This window comes from Esox lucius, chromosome 18 (assembly GCF_011004845.1).
Source record: "Esox lucius isolate fEsoLuc1 chromosome 18, fEsoLuc1.pri, whole genome shotgun sequence".
NCBI classification, from domain to species: Eukaryota; Metazoa; Chordata; class Actinopteri; order Esociformes; family Esocidae; genus Esox; species Esox lucius.
The window spans coordinates 16,593,103-16,599,102 of NC_047586.1; the positions used below are offsets into that span (position 1 = coordinate 16,593,103).

General features: G+C 41.2%; 1 protein-coding gene across 1 annotated transcript in view; it reads right to left on the reverse strand.

Annotated features, from left to right (window-relative positions):
• fut8b (fucosyltransferase 8b (alpha (1,6) fucosyltransferase)) overlaps positions 1–4,415 on the reverse strand; it is a 94,838-nt gene extending 90,423 nt beyond the window's left edge. The window contains exon 1 of the mRNA XM_013138482.4: positions 4,009–4,415. The gene's annotated coding sequence lies outside the window, so the exon portion shown is untranslated. The remainder of the gene's footprint in view (positions 1–4,008) is intronic.
• Between the last annotated feature and the right edge of the window lie 1,585 nt (positions 4,416–6,000).

Below are 6,000 nucleotides of genomic sequence, written 5' to 3' on the forward strand. Positions count from 1 at the left end.
GAGAGAGACTCGGAGTCAAAAAGCCAACAGATGTTTAAACTAGAAATCCACTTGGCTGGTGCATGACGCATCAGAAAAGAACGTAACGTGCAGGGACAATTGAGAATCTTGAAACTCTTTGTTGTCATTTGAGAGAGTTTATGCGACTGTGGACCACTGAATATACAAAGAAAATAAATGTTTCTGAGATCATTTTAGCCCATGCCACCCCATCTAACCTCAATGCAGAGCATTGCTTAAGTGTTTCCTGAATTGATTATTATCAAAATGAAGCCAGACAGAAGATTGAATCCAAACTTTCTATGGATCAGAGAGTTACGGTTACATTTCTGTAACTCTTGTTTAATGTATAGTTCCAATTGCTGATGGTTAATTTCACATCTGTTCATTTTAATTTTGATTATTTTTCACTTGCTTTGGCAATGTTAAGAAAACACTTCAAATAAAATCAAGAGGGAGAAAGAGATAGAGAGAGGGGGAGAGAGAGAGAGAGAGAGAGAGAGAGAGAGTAAAGGCCCTGTTCTAAGTCACTCAATAACACATAACAGTAGTCTAAAGAAGCTTAAGATAATAATGACATGGCGATCCCCATTCCCATCATAAAATGACTAATGTTATTAGCAATTGATGAAGATAGATCAGCTATATATAACTGGTAATAGTGATATCAATTATGTGATAAGTACTTATTACATCTTCATTAAAACATGCATTTACACTCATATTGCGACTTAATGCATAGGCACATCGAATGAGAGCCACCAGTCATATTCCCACTGAAATGTCTCAAAATGAAAGCCCACAGAAGGTCTTGCTAGCCAGCAACTGACTGATAGAGACTAATGGAGGTAGGCCTATCTGTCACTACAATATATGGCTGTTTACTTATTCATGGGTGGATTACGGCTACTTACTCAATCAGTTCGCTCCCATTCGCCAGGCTTTACTATATTAGATAAGCATTACTGATGCATTAGTTGTTCAGAGGCGTATATCGTTGTCCTCGGCTCAGAGGGACCACTGTAACTGCCTCGTGTTGCTGCTAAGTGCATTGTTCAAATGAGTCAAGCTAACACAGGATTCGGGTAGGCCCATGCCAAGTAACTGTTAAAAATGCACCTTTAGGTGGAAAGGGATTGAAACGCTGGGGTGCAGCGAAGAGCCTCAGGAAATGATGTATGTTGCAGGTCCACAGGAAAACATCCACCAGGTGTCGTGAACACAAACATCTTTTGATTTAGTTTAACACAGATATTTGATGAATATCCATTTGGGGGCGGGGGAAAAGGTTTAGTGTGACAGGTATAAATGCTAAAATGTCAATGTGAAAAAACGCCTTTAAAACTATCTTATGAATGATCTATTGTCAATTGTGATCGTTTTTTTCTTAATGCATGTCTTATTTCCACTACGTATGTGTTCCTTTTCTTGTAATACAGGGCTCAGCTGTAAAAGAGACTTTGGCCTCAGTGGATTTCTCTGTGTGAATAAAGGTGAATAAAATGAGTATTGCCAAACAGTGGTCTGTGGCTAGATGAATAGAGTTCTCAGACCCATCCGGGTATTTCTACTGGCAAAAGAGTTCAATTTTCCTACTTTTTCAAACCTGTATTATTTGATTACCTGTATGTGCATGGTGCTGGTCTCAGGGGTGATGTTTGTGTGTGTACCCATCCCTCTGACCTCACCTTCACCTGCTACAGACAGGGAGCAGAAAACGCCAATAGCACAGTTTAGAGCAAACAGCGCCTCACACTGTTTGAGGGACAGATGCATAGTGGCAGCTGAAATTAGACTACTTGCTCTAAAAATGATCACAGACCTTGTTTCATTCATTTGGTGTACACAATATTGTGATACTGTGTCATTAAACTGCCCATTCATTCACTCCATATTTAATTCCCCTCGTCACTCTGATCAAAATGTATCACCTTTACAACTTGCTGTCAAAATAAAGACCCGAAGCCATGTGTTTGAATATAACAAAGTCTAAAAGATCTGGTTTCTAAACACTTGCAATCTGACATTCTGTATTGTATTATATTTATGTATTTTTGAGTCTGATCAACTGCAGGATCTGAACAGCAGGTGCATACAGCCTTGCTCACTATGTGCCGTGTCCCTCTGGCCGGGGTAATTAAACAAAGTGGGAGTGTGTATTCATAGCCAGATTATTTATAAGCAAATGTGAAAGGAATCAAATTTGGTTTATATTCAAACTTCGATTTACTTAGACACAATTTATGATGTGCACGTTTTTATTAACTGCAGTTACGAAGCAAGCTCAGCCCTGTGAGTGGTATCAATCTAAAAGGTTCTTTGTACATCCATTTGGAGAAATATTGTTTTTCCGTTAAACCATATCATGTTGGTATGCTGCTATAGGCGTTATAGAGATAGAATTCCATTTCTGGATCTATTGGGGTCCATGAGGAAAGAATGGAGAATAAGTGACTGATATAGTCAACCGTTCACAATAATAACACAACTAGTCTTTCACATGACACTGCCTGTGGCCATATACATAATGTGAGACATAACAAAACACATTAGATTAACTGAAACGACAATCTCACTCATGGTTGAACTAAAAGAGCAGTGATAAAATCATGCCCTGAAAAATAAAAAATAAACAACTCTACTACACTGATCAGTAAGGGCAAATAACCATTTTGTTAACTTCAAAGAACTAGTAAAGAGCTCATAGGGGTTTTTGAGTCTTTCAAACAGAACCATCACTTTTCCCTAGAAAATAATGTGGAACACTCAATGTGTGTGTGTGCGTGTGTGTGGGTATGTGTGTGTGTGTGTGTGTTTGTGTGAATATGTGGGTGTCTGTAGGCTATAGGCCACTAGAGTGACGTGGTAAATAATACATGATACAATAAAACCTAAAAATTCGCTCCAAAACAGATTATATTATTTAGTTTATGTCAGATTAAAGCAAGACTATGTTGTGAATTCACCCGTCACAAGAGAATTAAACCAAACTTCAACCCAGGTTTGGAAACAAGAACAACATTTACGTAAAAGAAGTGCATTTACAGAGACAGAGTGAGAACACTGGATGGTAACTGAGTACGAATATCGCGCGCGGCTAAGACTAGTGTTCTCAGTCTTTTGTGTTGTGTGTGGACCTGAATGACAACAAAGAGTGAATTATGGACCACTTGTCGTGCTCGTGTCGCATGCCATGCTGATTCAAGCTTGGCTGGGAATAAATAACCTTACTGCGGCTCAGTGGCATAGGCTGGGCGAGCATAACGGCTGTCATCACCCAATATCCCAAAGAACCCATGCCCGGTCCGTCTGATGCGTGCTGCGTGCACATGGAAGATGTGCATCCATTGTAATTTCGGAGGTTATGTAGTCTCATTGCGCTGCAGCATCAGCAACATTCAGTCCCCCGACAACTGGCTTTGTCCATTCAGCATAATAACACTTTCATACAAACAGACAATGTGTACATGCAATTTCCCTCACGTTTTCAGGGACCGTGAGGACAGAGCCGATGTGTCAAACACTTCACTTTCTAGTGTTCATCCGTAAGAAGCTCCCCTGATAACATCACAGGTAGTGAATGAACACATCAGCACATGTCTGAAATGCCTTGCAACGTATAGACTGCACGTCAGATACACCCTGTCCTTGTCATCATATCAACGCATTTGATTCACGATACATTGACGCCTGTGGAACATGCTGTATGCATTCTCTCTCGTAGGCTATACCTTGCATGTTGACATTTTGAACAGAGATCGTATACAAACATCTCTGCGCTTTGGTTACTCGATACAGAACACAACACGGCACATTGGGCCATAGCGTGGTTTAACATGGACCGTTTCTTTCTACCATGACCGCAACTCTGTCATGATCTCAACAGCAGCAACGACGCAGTCAACAGGCCAAGCAAGGTTGGACTGGAACCATTTGGACCGAGCCAGGAGCTCACCCCACCGCGTTTTCGCCACGCACTCGGAAAGCCAGCAGAAGAGAACCACGTACCTTCACTTGGCACACCAACAGGCTTTCGCGAGATCCTGGTGAGGGGCCGGAGGAAGTTGGAGTCTGACGCAGCTGCGATGTTTTGGTCCAAAATTCGTTTGGAAAAAGCTGCGGCGGAAACAGGAACTGGAGAAGGCAGGCTGTAGTCAGAATAGTCACTCCTGCCTGTGGCTCCGGCGGAGGAGACTCGAATTGACTAAGCTGCAGTGCGCATGCCAGTGTCAGATCGTCGTACTGCAGCCGCGTTGATAGACGGTCGGTACTGTGGGATCGATGATTGGGTTTAGTCTACGTCCCCTCCGCGGCCCCGCAGTTTGACAGTTCGCCACCTGCCACCGGAGAGAGATCTGACCGTCACACTGCACTCTGCTAATGCGATACCAATTTGAAGTGCTAGGACGCCGCAACGCCACTTTTGGTCATTGCGCACTAAACGCATGGGCTCCTCAGCATTGGTTCATCCGCGGTAGGGCAGGCGGTAATGCTAATGTACCCACCTTGCATTTTATGACACTGCACATGTCATCGTTTTAAGAGCCACCTTTTTATGTGTTGTACAATTAAATAACTGAGGCAAAACCTCACTCATTTAGAGTAGGCCTACAGGCTACCTGGCTGGGAAGAGTCACTGCAAGTCATTTCCCCTTCACACAGCTGTAAACCATGGTCATTAAATGTGGACATATTCATTCATCCTCAGCCACATCCCAGCATCAACAGTTGTCTAGTCCTTTCAACTCTACCAGTGTTAATAGAGTGGGGTCAGCTCAATCAATTACATTTTAATGATATGAGACGCGAGCTTACTAATCAGAGGTAGGCCTGTATGTGTGTTGCTTCTGCAATAAAAGAAGCTTCACCTCCCCTTGACATCACTGAAGGTAATCAACTTCCCCAACATAAACCTTTGTCAGTGAAAACATACAAAACCAACCCTTTATCAGCTTCCAGGTTTGACATCACTCTATACTCCCCAGTACTATCCACTATCTGTGCCTGTATATTACACATTTTTGTATACCTCAAAGCATTTGGCCTAAGTTTGCTCTACTACACAAAACCACTATTGACAACCTGTCCTCTATGGTATTACACAATCCATAAACACAATCCATTTATGAGGACATGCTGTGGTTGAACCTTTTGCAGGGCATACATAAACTCCCACAATACATAGGGAACATCAGCTTTGACTTCATAAAGAAATACAGTACTTGGGAGGTATTATTCACTTAGTTAAATGAACAGTGTTGCCATATGCTGGTTTTACTTACATACAGTAGTTGTGCCACCCAGTGTTCAGAAGGCAATAATACACACCATCTGATTTTTGATTTTCAATGAATAACCAATAGCAGAGGTTGATAGGTTGCCGTTTGTTTTCTGTACTAATAGTAGATGGTTCAGAATATAATAGCAACCCAATTTTAGTGAAGTTAAACTGATTACATTTGCTTGGAATCACTTAAAAAAAGTTGGATAATAAGCCTCAAAGAAAAGGTGGATAATAAGGCTTCAGAGAATAATGGGCACAGAAATACTGTATGCATTCATAACAAAGGTGAAACCAGAGTGTTTGCAACAAAAATGTTGCTGTTTGTAAATAATTATCACATATACGACTTTAAGAATGGTAGCCAATAGTTTTAAGTTATCTTTCCACCCAGTTGCCCAACCGACCTGAAGAAATGTAACCTTCAAGTGCTGGCTAACTGTCCATCGCTTTATTAACACAAAATAATCAACTGAAGGTAACAATGGTTCCCTTAAATGGCCTGTGCACATGTCTTCTCTTTTGAGTATAAGTCAATAGTTGATAGAGAAATAACATCACAATTATGGTTCAAATATGGTGAATACGTTTCATCCTTTTCAGAATATCAAAGTGGTGAAGCACATCCCCAAACTGCTGTATATACAGCTCTGAAAAAAATTGAGAGACCACTCCTAATTTTTTAAAATCAGCATCTCTACCTGTATGGCAGCCATTCC